The sequence below is a fragment of the Arachis hypogaea genome, chromosome 11, assembly GCF_003086295.3.
Source record: "Arachis hypogaea cultivar Tifrunner chromosome 11, arahy.Tifrunner.gnm2.J5K5, whole genome shotgun sequence".
Classification (NCBI taxonomy): domain Eukaryota; kingdom Viridiplantae; phylum Streptophyta; class Magnoliopsida; order Fabales; family Fabaceae; genus Arachis; species Arachis hypogaea.
The window spans coordinates 74534178-74549948 of record NC_092046.1 but is presented as its reverse complement, the minus strand read 5'-3'; positions in this window follow the sequence as shown (position 1 = coordinate 74549948).

Below are 15771 nucleotides of genomic sequence, written 5' to 3'. Positions count from 1 at the left end.
CTTTTGGTTTAAAAGGTTATTGGCTTTTTCTGCTTGCTTTTTCTTTTTCTTTCTTTCTTTTTTGCCACTTTTTTCTTTTTTTTTTTTTTGCAAGCTTTTCACTGCTTTTTCTTGCTTCAAGAATCAATTTTATGATTTTTCAGATTATCAACAACATTTCTCCTTTTTCATTATTCTTTCAGGAGCCAACAAGTTTAACATTCATAAACAGCAATATCAAAAATATGCACTGTTCAAGTATTCATTCAGAAAACAAAAAGTATTGCCACCACATTAAAATAATTAGATTATTTTCAAGATGTAATTCGAAATTCATGTACTTCTTTTTCTTTTTCAGAAAACATTTTTCATTTAAGAAAGGTGAAGGATTCATAGGACATTCATAGCTTTAAGACATAGACACTAGACACTAATGATCATGTAATAAAGACACAAACATAGATAAAACATAAAGCATAGAAATAAAAAAATAGAAAAATAAGAACAAGGAAATTAAAGAACGGGTCCACCTTAGTGATGGCGGTTAGTTCTTCCTCTTGAAGATCTTATGGAGTGCTTGAGCTCCTCTATGTCTCTTCCTTGCCTTTGTTGCTCCTCTCTCATGGCCTTTTTATCCTCTCTTATTTCATGGTGGATGATGGAGTGCTCTTGATGCTCCACTCTTAGTTGCTCCATGTTGGAACTCAAATCTCCTAAAGAGGTGTTGAGTTGCTCCCAATAGTTATGTGGAGGAAGGTGCATCCTTTGAGGCATCTCAGGGATTTCATGACGAGGAATTTCCTCATGCTCTTGTTGAGGCCCATGAGTGGGCTCTCTTATTTGCTCCATCCTTTTCTTAGTGATGGGCTTATCCTCTTCAATGAGGGTGTTTTCCTCTATGACAACTCCAGCTGAATTGCATAGGTGACATATGAGATGAGGGAAGGCTAACCTTGCCAATGTGGAAGACTTTTCTGCCACCTTATATAGTTCTAGAGATATGATCTCATGAACTTCTACTTCCTTTCCAATCATGATACTATGGATCATGATAGCCCGGTCCATAGTAACTTCAGACCAGTTGCTAGTAGGAATGATAGAGCGTTGGATGAACTCCAACCATCCCCTAGCCACGGGTTTGAGGTCAGGCCTTCTTAATTGAACCGGATTGCCTCTTGAGTCTCTCTTCCATTGAGCTTCTTCTACACAGATGTGCATGAGGACTTCGCCCAACCTTTGATCAAAGTTGACTCTTTTTGAGCATGAAAGGGACCTCGGGGATCACCTTTTTCTTGGCCACAACTTCATAGAAGTGGTCTTGATGCACATTTGAGATGAATCTCTCCATCTCCCATGACTCGGAGGTGGAAGCAATTACCTTCCCCTTCCTCTTTCTAGAGGTTTCTCCGGCCTTAGGTGCCATTAATGGTTATGGAAAAACAAAAAGCAGGGATTTTTCCACACCAAACTTAGAAGGTTGCTTGTCCTCGAGAAAAAAAGAAAAGAAAGGAAGGGGAGAAGAAGAAATGGAGGAGATAGAGGTGAGGAGTGGGTTCGGCCAAGGGGGGGTTAAGTGTGTAAGATGTGTGAAGTGGAAGGTGATAAAGAGGGGTATTTATAGAAAAAGAGAGGGAGGGAGTTCGTGTAAGAGGGGGTTGGGTTTGGAAGGGAAATGTTTTGAATTTGAATGGTGAGGTAGGTGGGGTTTTATAATGGATGGATGTGAGTGGTAAAGAGATTATAGAGAAGAGGGTAAGATTTGATAGGTGAATGGTGTTTTGGGAAGAGGTATTGATGTGATTGGGGAAGGGTATTTGGGGAAGAGTGTTATGGAAAGGTGTGAAGAGGAGAGAAGAAGAGGTGGGGTAGGTGAGGATCCTGTGGGGTCCACAGATCCTGAGGTGTCAAGGAATTCTGCTCCCTGCACCATTCTGGCGTGTAAACGCCCTCTGTGTGCCAATTCTGGCATTTAATGCCAGCTCTGCTACCTTTCCTGGCATTAAACGCCAGTCTGCTGCCCCTTTCTGGCGTTTAACGCCAGCCAGACGCCAAACACCCTTTTCTGGCATTAAACGCCCAGAATGCTGCCCATTCTAGCATTTAAACGCCAGTAAGCCTGTCCTCCAGGGTGTGCTATTTTTAATGCTGTTTTTTATTCCACTTTAATTCTGCAGTTGTTTTTGTGACTTCACATGATCATCTACCTAAAGAAAACATAAAATAACAATGGAAAACAAATAAATATAATTAAATAACATTGGGTTGCCTCCCAATAAGCGCTTCTTTAATGTCAATAGCTTGACAGTGAGCTTTTAGAGAGCTTCACAGAGACTCAGAGCTTAATGGTGGCCTCCCAACACCAAACTTAGAAGTTGAGTGTGGGCCCTGTTTGACTCTGTATTGAGAGAAGCTTTTCATGCTTCCTCTCCATGGTTACAGAAGAAGATCCTTGAGCTTTAAACAAAAGGTAGTCCTCATTCAATTGAAGGACCAATTCTCCTCTGTCCACATCAATCACAGCTCTTGCTATGGCTAGGAAGGGTTTTTCAAGGATAATGGATTCATCCTTATCCTTCCCAGTGTCTGGATTATGAAATTAGCAGGGATGTACAGGCCTTTAACCTTCACTAAGACATCCTCTACAACTCCATAAGCATGTTTCCTTGATTTGTCTGCCAATTCTAATGAGAATTTAACAGCTTGTACCTCAAAGATCCCTAGTTTCTCCATTACAGAGAGTGGCATGAGGTTTATTCCTGATCCTAGGTCACACAGAGCCTTCTTAAAGGTCATGGTGCCTATGGTACAAGGTATTAAGAACTTTCCGGGATCCAGTTTCTTCTAAGGTAACTTTAGTTGCCCCAAAGCATTCAATTCATTGATGAGCAATGGAGGTTCATCCTCCCAAGTCTCATTACCAAATAACTTGGCATTCAGCTTCATGATTGCTCCTAGATACTGAGCAACTTGCTCTTCAATAATATCTTCATCCTCTTCAGAGGAAGAATACTCATCAGAGCTCATGAATGGCAATAGTAAGTTCAGTGGAATCTCTATGGTCTCTATATGTGCCTCAGATTCCTTTGGTTCCTCAATAGAGAACTCCTTAGTGGTCAGTGGGCGTCCATGGAGGTCTTCCTCACTAGAAATCACTGCCTCTTCCTCCTCTGTAGGTTCGCCACTATGGGTATATTGATGGCCTTGCACTCTCTCTTTAGATTCTCTTCTGTATTGCTTGGGAGAGTACTAGGAGGGATTTCAGTAACTCTTTTACTCAGCTGACCCGCTTGTGCCTCCAAATTTCTGATGGAGGACCTTGTTTTAGTCATAAAACTGAGAGTGGTCTTAGATAGATCAGAGACTATGGTTGCTAAGTCAGAGAAGCTCTGCTTAGAATTCTCTGTCTGTTGCTCAGAAGATGATGGAAAAGGCTTGCTATTGCCAAACCTACTTCTCCCACCATTATTATTATTGAAGCCTTGATTAGGCTTCTGCTGATCCTTCCATGAGAAATTAGGATGATTCCTCCATGAAGGATTATAGGTGTTTCCATAGGATTCTCCCATGTAATTCACCTCTTCCATTCCAAGATTCTCAGGGTCATAAGCTTCTCCTTCAGGGGAGGCTTCTTTAGTGCTGCCTAATGCAGCTTACATTTCAGTCAGACTTTGAGAAATTGTATTGACTTGCTGAATCAATATTTTGTTCTGAGCCAATATGGCATTCAGAGTATCAATCTCAAGAACTCCTTTCTTCTGAGTTGTCCCATTATTCACTGGATTTCTTTCAGAAGTATACATGAACTGGTTATTTGCAACCATTTCAATGAGTTCCTGGGCTTCTGCAGGCGTCTTCTTCAGATGAAGAGATCCACCGGCAGAGTGGTCCAATGACATCTTGGACAATTCAGACAGACCATCATAGAATATACATAGGATGCTCCATTCTGAAAGCATGTCAGAAGGACACCTTTTGATCAATTGCTTGTATCTTTTCCAAGCTTCATAGAGGGATTCACCTTCCTTTTGTCTGAAGGTTTGGACTTCCACTCTAAGCTTGCTCAACTTTTGAGGTGGAAAGAATTTGGCAAAGAAAGCATTGACCAACTTTTCCTAAGAGTTCAGGCTTTCTTTAGGTTGTGAGTCTAACCATGTCCTAGCTCTGTCTCTTACAGCAAAGGGGAAAAGCATAAGTCTATAGACCTCGGGATTAACCCCATTGGTCTTAATAGTGTCACAGATTTGCAAGAATTCAGCTAAGAACTAATGAGGATCTTCCAATGGAAGTCCATGAAACTTGAAATTCTGCTGCATTAGAGAAACTAATTGAGGCTTAAGCTCAAAGTTATTTGCTCCAATTGCAGGAATTGAGATGCTTCTTCCATAGAAGTCAGAAGTTGGTGTAATAAAGTCACCAAGCATCTTCCTGGCATCTCCACCATTGTTATTGGGTTCGGCCATGTCTTCTTCTTTTTCAAAAATTTCTATAAGGTCCTCTCTAGAGTGTTGTGCTTTAGCTTTTCTTAGCTTCTTCTTCAGAGTCCTTTTACGTTCAGGATCAGTTTTAACAAGAATGTCATTATCCCTGTTTCTACTCATATGAAAAAGAAGAGAATAGAAAAGAAGAGGAATCCTCTATGTCATAGTATAGAGATCCCTTTATGTGAGTAGAAGAATAGAAGAATGAGGTAGAGATAGAATGAGAAGAATTCGAACACAGAGAGAGGGAGAGGGTTCGAATTATAAGAAGAAGAGAATTGTTAGTAAATAAATAAAATGAATAGAAAGAGATGAGAGAGAGAGAGTATTCGAATATTAATTAAAAAGAAAAGAAAAATATTTTTTATTTTAATTAGAAGTTAGAATTCGAAAGTATTAAAAGAAATAAAATAAAATTAGAATTTAAAACAATTAGTTAATTAAAAAGAATTTTGAAAAAGTGGTGAGGGGTTTTCGAAAATTAGAGAGAGAGAAGAGTAGTTAGGTGGTTTTGAAAAAGATAAGAAATAGTAAACTTTTTAAAATTAAAACAAACAAATCAAGTGGTTAATTGAAAAAGTTTTGAAAATCAATTTTGAAAAGATAAGAAGTTAGAAAAAAGATTTTGAAATTAAATTTTGAAAAAGATATGATTGAAATTTATTTTGAAAAAGATTTGAAAAGGAAATTAAAAAGAATTGATTTTTGAAATTAAAGTTGATTACTTGACTAACAAGAAACTAAAAGATATGATTCTAGAATTTAAAGATTGAACCTTTCTTAATAGGCAAGTAACAACTTGAAATTTTTGAATCTAAACATTAATTGTTAGCAATAATTTCAAAAATATGAAATAAAAATAAGGAAAAGATTTTGAAAATTAAATTTGGAGAATTTTCAAAAAAACTTGAAAGGGAAATGAAAAAGATTTGATTTTGAAAAGATTTGAAAAGATAGAATTTTTAAATTGAAATTTTGACTTGACTAACAAGAAACAACTGAAATTTAAAACTTTTGACCAAATCAAACCAAAATTTTGAAATTTATCAGTAAAATAAGGGAAAGATATTATTTTTTATTTTTTTTGAATTAATGAAGGAAGAGAAAAACAACAAAATGAAACAAAACATAAAAATTTAAGATCAAAACAAAAATGCATGCAAGAACACTTTGAATGTCAAGATGAACACCAAGAACACTTTGAATGTCAAGATGAACACCAAGAACACTTTGAAGATCATGATGAACATCAAGAACATATTTTTGAAAATTTTTAAGAAAAGAAAGACATGCAAGACACCAAACTTAAATTTTTTTTTTACTTTAGACACTAATAATTCAAGAATGCATATGAAAAATAAGAAAGGACACAAAACAAGAAAATTTAAGGATCAAATAAGGAAAATCATCAAGAACAACTTGAAGATCGATGAAGAACACAATGCATATATTTTCAAAAATTAAAGAAAATTAAAAACATGCAATTGACACCAAACTTAAAATCTGACACTAGACTCAAATAAGAAACACAAAATTTTTGGTTTTTAATTTTATTAATTTTTTTTTTGTATTTTTCAAAAATTATTTTGGAAAAAGAAAATAAAGGGATACAAAATTTTCAATAAGAATTCCAAGATTTATGCAATGTTAGTCTAAAGCTTCGGTCTAAAAGAATTAGACATGGCCAAATGGCCAGCCAAGTTTAGCAGAGCATTACATACAATAGCCAAATTGATGGGAACCAAAAAGGCTCCTGCAAAGATAAGTGAAAACCTCAGTCCAAAAGATTATACATGGCTTAACAGCCAGTCAGGCTTCAACATATCTTATGAAACTCTAGAATTCATTCTTAAAAATTCTGAAGAACAAATTTTTTGAATTTTTTGAAAACTATATTTATTTTATTTTATTTTATTTTTGAATTTTTCAAAATTAAAAATAAAAAAACTTAAACATAAAATAAAATTACCTAATCTAAGCAACAAGATGAACCGTCAGTTGTCCAAACTCGAACAATCCCCGGCAACGGCACAAAAAACTTGGTGGACAAAATTGTGATTCACACTTTTCACAACTCCGCACAACTAACCAGCAAGTGCACTGGGTCATCCAAGTAATACCTTACGTGAGTAAGGGTCGATCCTATGGAGACTGTCGGCGTGAAGCAAGCTATGGTCATCTTGTAAATCTTAGTCAGGCGGATTCAAATGGTTATGAGTATTGATAATTAAAAGATAAATAAAGCATAAAATAAAATAAAGTTACTTATGCAATTCATTGGTGGAAATTTCAGATAAGCGTCTGGAGATGCTTTATTGCTTCTGAACCTCTGCTTTCCTATTGCCTTCTTCCAACCATGCGTGCTCCCTTCCATGGCAAGCTGTATGATCCTCTCGGATGAAAAATACCAGGTACGATCTCTGCACGGCTAATCAACTGTCAGATTGCTCGTCTCGGATGAAAAATACCATGTACAGCTACCGCACGGCTAATCATCTGTCGGTTCCTGCTAGCGTTGGAATAGGACCCGTGTCCTTTTGCACACTGTCACTGTGCCCAACATTAGCAGGTTTGAAGCTCGTCACAGTCATCCCTTCCCAGATCCTACTTGGAATACCACAGACAAGGTTTAGACTTTCCGGATCCCAGGAATGCTGCCAATTGGTTCTAGCCTATACCACGAAGATACTAATCTCACGGACTCGGTCCGTGTATTAAATACCCAAGAGAATATACTCCGACTGTCGTCCAATGACTACGTTAAACATCATGTAGACCACTTGTGGTTGTCAGGCACGCAGATCTTGGCTAAGCGAGTAACGAAGATAATGGGTGATTGTCACGGGTCACCCCTTCATTCTGACTTAACTGAATTAAGTACAAAAGTATATCTTGGAGAAGAAGTAGGCGTGAATTGAAAGAAAAATAATAGTACTTGCATTAATTCATGAAGAACGGCAGAGCTCCACACCTTAATCTATGGAGTGTAGAAACTCCACCGTAGGAAATACATAAGTGAAAATAGTCTAGGCATGGCCGAATGGCCAGCCTCCAAAATGTGAACAATGGTCTCCAAAGTATGATAAAAAGATCCAAGATTCTGAATACAATAGTAAAAAGTGCTATTTATACTAAACTAGTTACTAGGGTTTACAGAAAATAAGTAACTAAGTGCAGATAGTGCAGAAATCCACTTCCTGGGCCCACTTGGTGTGTGCTTGGGCTGAGCATTGAGCTTTACATGTGCATAGGATGTTCTTGGAGTTATACGCCAGCTTGGGTGCCAGTTTGGGCGTTTAACTCCATTTCTGGTGCCAGTTTTGGCGTTTTACGCCAGAAAGTTTTAGGCTGGCCTTTAGCACCATTTTGGTCCATCAAATCTCGGGCAAAGTATGGACTATTATAAATTTCTGGAAAGCCTAGGATGTGTACTTTCCAACGCAATTGAGAGCGCACCAATTGGGATTTTGTAACTCCAGAAAATCCACTTCGAGTGCAGGAGGGTCAGAATCCAACATCATCTGCAGTCCTTTTTCAGCCTCTGAATCAGATTTTTGCTCAGGACCCTCAATTTCAACCAGAAAATACCTGAAATCACAGAAAAACACATAAACTCATAGTAAAGTCCAGAAATGTGATTTTTGAATAAAAACTAATAAAAATATAATAAAAGGTAATTAAATCATACTAAAAACTATATAAAAGCAATGCCAAAAAGGGTATAAATTATCCGCTCATCACCTACCATACAGAGTCTTATGCTTAAGTCATAATTCAGAGATGGCAAGATATTACGACCTCTAACAATAAAAATTTTAGTACATATAGTAATGTGAATAAAGATTATAACTAGGAGCCCTTGAAGGAAAAGGAGTAAAACAAATCGCAACTCGAAAGCGCAACACTCCGATCGAAAACATGTCGAACAAAGGATGAGCCAACGTGGGATTATATATACAAAGGAGTGTCAAAACATGAATATCAAAACTCATAATCGGGTTACGAAGATAACCAGTCCGAGCATAGCAATATATACAAGTAAATAAAATAGGAAACCCCAAGGGACATAAATACAAGAAAGCCTATTCTCCAAAATCCCCTCTAAGAGGTGTCATCACAGTTTGTATTATTCAGTGGAGATAAAGGTACCTCAGCATAACATATAAACCAAAAATAGAGACCCAAGAACAAAGGATCTTCGCTAATCCAGAAGTCTCCAGCACGTCTCAGCGAGATGCCTCACGTCCTGCATCTGAAAACCACAAAATCCGCATGGTGAGAACCGGAGGTTCCCAGCATGGTAACAGTTCCCACATATTTAACATGTAACATCAGAGGAAAGGCGAAGGCAATCCTAGAACTTCCACCAGATAAATTCAAAGCTTATAAACATGCTAATCCATAAAGGGCAACTGACTAAAGATTCTTCAGTCTAACTAATACTTCCTTTTCCAAATCCTTTAAACCTTCCAACCACCAGCAGGAGTATAATATGGCAAACACAGTTATATCAGACAAGAGATATACAAATAGGAACAGATAAGGCATTTAGACAATTAGCAAGTAATATACAGTCAATTAGACAATCTCAAACAAATCACGTAGTATGCAATATGATGAATGTCTGTCCCTAATGGCTGATGATATCATCTGTCGGTTATATAGCCAACCCGACAAGTCCTGTAGCTAACCATTGGACTGTCCCTCTATCACGCATCCCCAACTCGAGTTATACTCAATGTAATCGTGATCATAATTATGATCCATATCTAACACCCTCAATGGTGTATATTCAGGGGGCGAGCTAATCCGACACTTTCACAGTGCCCGGCCACCCTTACGACATAGGGTCAACAGAGTCTTGAGTCTCCACCTGGAGCACGTGGTGGCTAGCCACTACTTTCTTTCAGGAAAACTCGTGTCTCAGATATTGGAAGTGTAACATTTATATTTCATTCAATAGCATATATGCATTTATACACGGCCATAATCAATAATGGCACCGCCGTAACATGGCCATAATCCAGCCATCCGGCTCACAGTTAAATCTATAACCAGCCAATTCATAACAATTGCAGCTCTTAGGCTCATGGCACATACAGCACTTCCACCGCCATCCTCTGCATCTCATATAGTCATCTTTGATCCTCATTGATCATTCATTTTTCCCTTGCTTCACTCGCAAGTTACCACATTCCCTAGCTATTCTTCTCATTGCTAGGCATATCATAATGATTTAAGACATAAGTGGTGAGATCTAAGGCTTAGAAGTATGAAATTTGGCTATTAAAACTCAAAAATCAACTTTGGGATGAAAACAGGGCCACGCGTACACGTCCTCCACGCGCATGCGTGGATGGCCAAAAGGTTCATCGACGCGTATGCGTCGCCCACGCGCACGCGTAGATGGGAAAATAGTCAAGGGACGCCTACGCGTCAACCACACGCACGCGTGGGTGCATTTGTACCCCACGCATAGAACTCGCACAGTGCTCGTGCAACTCTCGGGAAATTTGGCTGGGCAACCATTTTAGCACATCGACGCGTACGCGTGAGTCACGCGCATGCGTGGATGGCGTTTTTCTGAAAATGACGCATGCGCGTCAAGCACGCCTACGTGTGGGGGGGATATTCTGCTAAAAAATTTTCCAAGTTAAAAGCTGCAGAATTCACAGATTAAACCCCCAATTTTCCAACGGACATAACTTCATCGTTTTAAAATGTTTTTCGTCTGTTCTTCGAACGGCATAACCACCCCAGATCCAATTTCAGTTTTTAAACAGATTTGGCACAAAACGGAGATCCAGAGTTCAAGTTACATCCCATCAAATTATGCCCAAAAACCACATTTTTATTCAAAACCACAATGTGCCATTTTCAAAACATCCAAATTTCATCCCTTTTTGAAGTCAACCAAATCATACCAATTTTAACCCTTTTTGAAATCAAGGAAGGTATACCAAAATTCAACTCAAGCCTCTTCAACTCATACATTAGCATATTTAACACGTTACAAGCCAACAACTCACTATTTCATCCCATCTCAATCAAATAGCCCAATATTAAATACATTAACATGGCATATACCTTTCCTTATCACAATTTCCAATCACATCATTACCAATTAACCAACATTACACATAATCACTACCATGCTCACTCTCACATGGATCCATCCATAATTCAACCTTAATCATTCATCAAGCATATATCATAGCATGCATTTTTCTCATATATCACACCATCAAGGCATCAATATTCATAATCACATATATGACCACATCATATATCTCAACCATTCAACAACATCAACAATTCAATGCCTATCTTAGGGTCTCTAGCCTAAGTATTTCCTACCACATTACATTTTAGATACGAAAAAACGAGACCATACCTTAACCAATTTCCCAAGCTCAACCGGAGCACTTCCAAACTACTTTTCCACAAGCTTTCAAGGTCTCAACACCTCCAAGAACAGATTTTTATCACCAAAAATCCCTTTTCAAGCTTTTCAAAGTCTCAATCAAGCTCCAATATCCACATATACACAACATAAGCCACAATTATCATATCCATACACAACATCTCAATACCCAAATATCATAGAACAATAATTTATACTAGGGCTGAGAATCTTACCACACCCAAGGTCCAAGGAGACAAGATTAACCTTCTCCTTCAAGAGAGTTGGGTCCTATAACATCAAAGAGCCCAAAATCTCAACATTTTTGCTCATTAAACTCGAAATCAAAGCTGGAAATTCGAAGAGCAAACTGTGGCTTACCTCAAGATTGATTGAATGAGTTTTGTAGAGCTCTCTACGGTGAACGCGTGGCCGCAAACGGTGCGGCAATTGGAGCTCTAGATCAAAAGTTATGGTGGTTTGAAGATCAAATGAGAGAAAGAACTTGAGAGAGTGTTCTTCCCTCTTGTGCCTCCATTTCAGCGTGTTTAGTGTCTTAGAGAGGGGAGAGAGAGTGCTTAAATGAGTGTTTTAGGGTTTAGTTTAGTTGGGCCAAGGGCCAACTATGGGTCCGGTTGGTCCGATTTGGCCCGTTCGGTCCAATCTTGGTCCGATTTCTATAAAATTGGTACCAAAATTCTCGTCTCAATCTCTTCTATCATATTTAGCCATAAAAATCATATTTTTGACTTTCTAAAATAAATTCTCATTTATGAGTTAATTAGCCGTTAATTAATCGGATTTTACAACTCCAATAGCTTCTTCTGTGGAGGTGAATGTTAAAAATATACACTTTTAGGGTGAGAAAAAGAATCCACAATTGTCTCAAGAAGATATAAGTAAAGTCTATAATTCTGGTATACACATTATTCAATTTAGTATATTTCCAATTCAATCATTCTGGAATTATACTACTATGAACTATGTCTTTGTGAAGGTTTAAGTTCTACATTTTTTGGAGGAGATAACAACCATACGTCTGCTAGCTATGAAACTTCCTTATATGGTCTCATTCCTAGTCATAGATGGTTGCTACAGGTAATTAAGATTTGTTATCATTTATCTATCTTATATTTAGTTTTCAAATAATATTTTTTCATAAATTTATATCTTTTGGGATTTAATAGCATGTGAATGATTTGGTTTTTTATTTTGATAGGCCATGCAGAATACACCATAGTCAAATAAGGAGTGATTTTTGAGATTAATATCATGTAATAGACAGCTTTATACCATAGAAAACGTATATTTGGGACTAAAGACATGGATATTAACGAAATGCAAATATGTTTTGTGATTATTAGCTGAAGAAACTTTTTATTTAGAGATATTAATAAAAGAAAATAATGCAAGTATATATCTGTAACTAATTATTTGTGAATATTATTAAATTAATTCAATTTATTATTATTATTATTATTATTATTATTATTATTATTATTATTATTATTATTATTATTATTTTGGCCAATAAATCTATGCTTTTATCCTTCATATTTTTTTATTAAGCACATTATATATATAATAAAACACATATTATTATTAAACAAAAATATTATAAATTAGAACTATATTAAATAATTAATACTAACAACTTAATAGTACTCGGCATTAGTATAACTTTTTTTTTATAGTTAATGTACTTCATTTCTTAAAAAAAGAAAAAGAAAAAGTTATATCAAGGACAATATTCTACTGAATAGATTTTGTTAAAACCGAGTTGACATTGGATAAAAACACATAATTTGATAGATGTAAGTATATAAATCACTAAAAATATTATTTATTTAATTAGGTTTTAGCATAAATTAATGTTTTTCATTTCTCATATATATATATATATATATATATATATGATCAATTTTATAAAAAAAAATTTTTAAATACAATGATACATAGCCAATACAATAGTAAAAAAACATTTAATTTTTATAAAAAATAATATCATTACATAATAAAATAATTAAATAAACAATAAATATAAGTTTAAGAGAATTTCTAATCAAGTCCTATTTGCAATTCTAAATATTTTTGGAGAAATTCTGTAATAAAAAATTTTAGAGTACGGTTTTATTCTTATCCATTAATATAGTACCTTAAATACTAATCCTTTAAAAGTACATCATAGGTCAATAGAAAGTAGATATTTTAATTAAGGATAATTTAATGCATGTTTATATGTAATTATGTTGTTTGCAAAATATTTTTTAATTAACGTTTACTTCTTTTAACAAATTTTAGTGTGTACGATAAATTTTGTCTGAGTTAAAAAAATTACTTTTAAACAAAATATAATAAATAAATAAATAGCATTTTATATTATTATATTCAAACATATTTAGTAGATATAAAATATTTTTTATAAAACATAATAAATAAACAAAATATATTTTTATATCCTAGGACCATATGTAAAAGTTTTTTTTTTAAAGTGATATATTCAAATATTAAATTACTTGTATTTTTTATAAGATTCTTTAAAAAAAATTATTCTAACATTTTTTTTTAAAGTTATACCCATACAAGATAATATACTATTACTATCCGATTTATATGTAAATAATAAAAATATGAAGAATAAAATAAATTTAATTCTAAGATAGATATTATAAATTTTTATTCACTTATTTTGTTTTCTTGGGGTTATATTAAGTTAATTAGGTTAAAATTTAAGGTATTCCAATACTTTTTATAAATACCCATTGATTTTTTAATAGTACACGTCTTCTTTTAATATGAATGTAATGCAGCAGAATATTACGTATTAAAAAAAATAAAGATAAGATAATAATAATTCTTATGCAAATACATTATAACTAACAAGCTCAATTTTTATTAATTTAAACTTCATAGACTTATAATTTACTAAAGGGTTAACCACCAAAAACGTCCCCGAATTATTCAAACGCTGACAAAAATGCACCTGAATTTTACTATCGACAAAAATACCTTTAAATAATTTAAAAACACAACAAAAATACCCAATAGTAAATATATATTTTCAAAAAATGCCTTAGAGATTATATTTTGATACAATTTTTCACAAGCATTATTATAAAATTGAAATATTATTATCCTTAAAATTTGGTGATTTTTCGTTAAGTATATATTTTTTTATAATTTTTTTGTTAACAACCAATAAAACTTTTAAAACATCACAAAAAATATATACTTAACAAAAAATCACCAAATTTTAAGAATAATAATATCTCATTTTTCTAATCATACTTACAAAAAATCACAACAAAATTCAATTTTTAATATATTTTTTGAGAAATACATATTTAATGTTAGTTTTTTTGCAAGATTATCTAACATTAAATATGTATTTCTCAAAAAATATATTAGAGATTGAATTTTGATGCAATTTTTTGTAATTATGATTAAAAAAATAAGATTTTATTATCCTTAAAATTTGGTGATTTTTTGTTAGGTATATAATTTTTTTGTTAACAACCAATAATATTTTTAAAAATTACAAAAAATATATACTCAGCAAAAAATTACCAAATTTTAAGAATAATAATATCTCATTTTTCTAATGATTCTTACAAAAAATTGCATCAAAATTCAATCTCTAAGGTATTTTTTGAAAATACATATTTACTGTTGGGTATTTTTATTGCATTTTTAAGTTATTTAAAGACATTTTTGTCGATGGTAAAATTCGGGTGTATTTTTGTCAGTATTTGAATAACTCAGAGACATTTTTGGTAGTTAACCCTTTATTAAAACAAAAAGTAATGAAATTTTCTAAAGAAATAAACTAATAATTCTAATATAGAATTATAACTAAACTAGATTACCCTATAAAACTAAGATAATCAAGACACTTTCTTCAAATGAAGAAAAATTAAAATTGTTCCTAATTTAAATTATTCTAAAATTAAATTGGTCTTGAATTGTTGTTCCAATTTTTGATAGCGAGATCTTCTATTTCCCTCTTCTTCTTCTTGATGTTGTGATCTCCACTAACCAAATCAATTGCAAGGCGCATTCTTGTAAAGTCATTCACTCTCTGTTACAGAATAAAATTACAATATTATATTAGATTAGAAACTAACTTATGAATTTAATAAATTAAATATATTGTTATAGTACCCCAACATCATATGATCCCCAAAGATCTGATAGTATCATCCATTGTGCAACATAAATACCACAATCATTCCTGCAATAGAACATGTAAGACCCATAAGTTTTAGAAAATCTTATTATGAGCTGATTTCAAATTTATTTATTTATTAGAGATTTTATTTTCAAAAATTATTTCATTGAGAATAATTAAATCAAGTTTTGATAATTAAAATGAAGATTTTACTTAATTTCATAATTATTGAATAATTTTCTATATTTAAATTATAAAGTTTAATAGTTGTAAAAGAAAAGAATTTTTATATGATTTAGTTTAAACAATTGAGATTTTAGAATTTAATATTTTAATTTTTATAAATAGAGAAAATTTATTATATTATCTTATATTTTAAATTAAAATACTTGATTGAGAGTTAATTAGCAAATTGACAATTAAATAAATTTTTAAAGTAATTTTGAGGGATTAAATTAGATTTTAAAATAAATACAATGTAACTTAAATTGATTTAGAAATTACCAACCTTAATTTAACCCAAAAATTCCTAATTTCAAAGTTACCCCAAATCAAACCCTAATCCTAAAAATCAAGCCCACAAACCCTAACCCCTTTAGCCCAAGCCGCTGCCCTCTTTCCCAACAAGACACACGCGCACACACAGTAAGAAAGGGAGATGGAGAGAACGGGAAAAGAGAAGAGAGAAAGGAGGAAGGAGATGCGCCTGTGCTGGTGGTCCTCACCATCGACTCAACAGGATG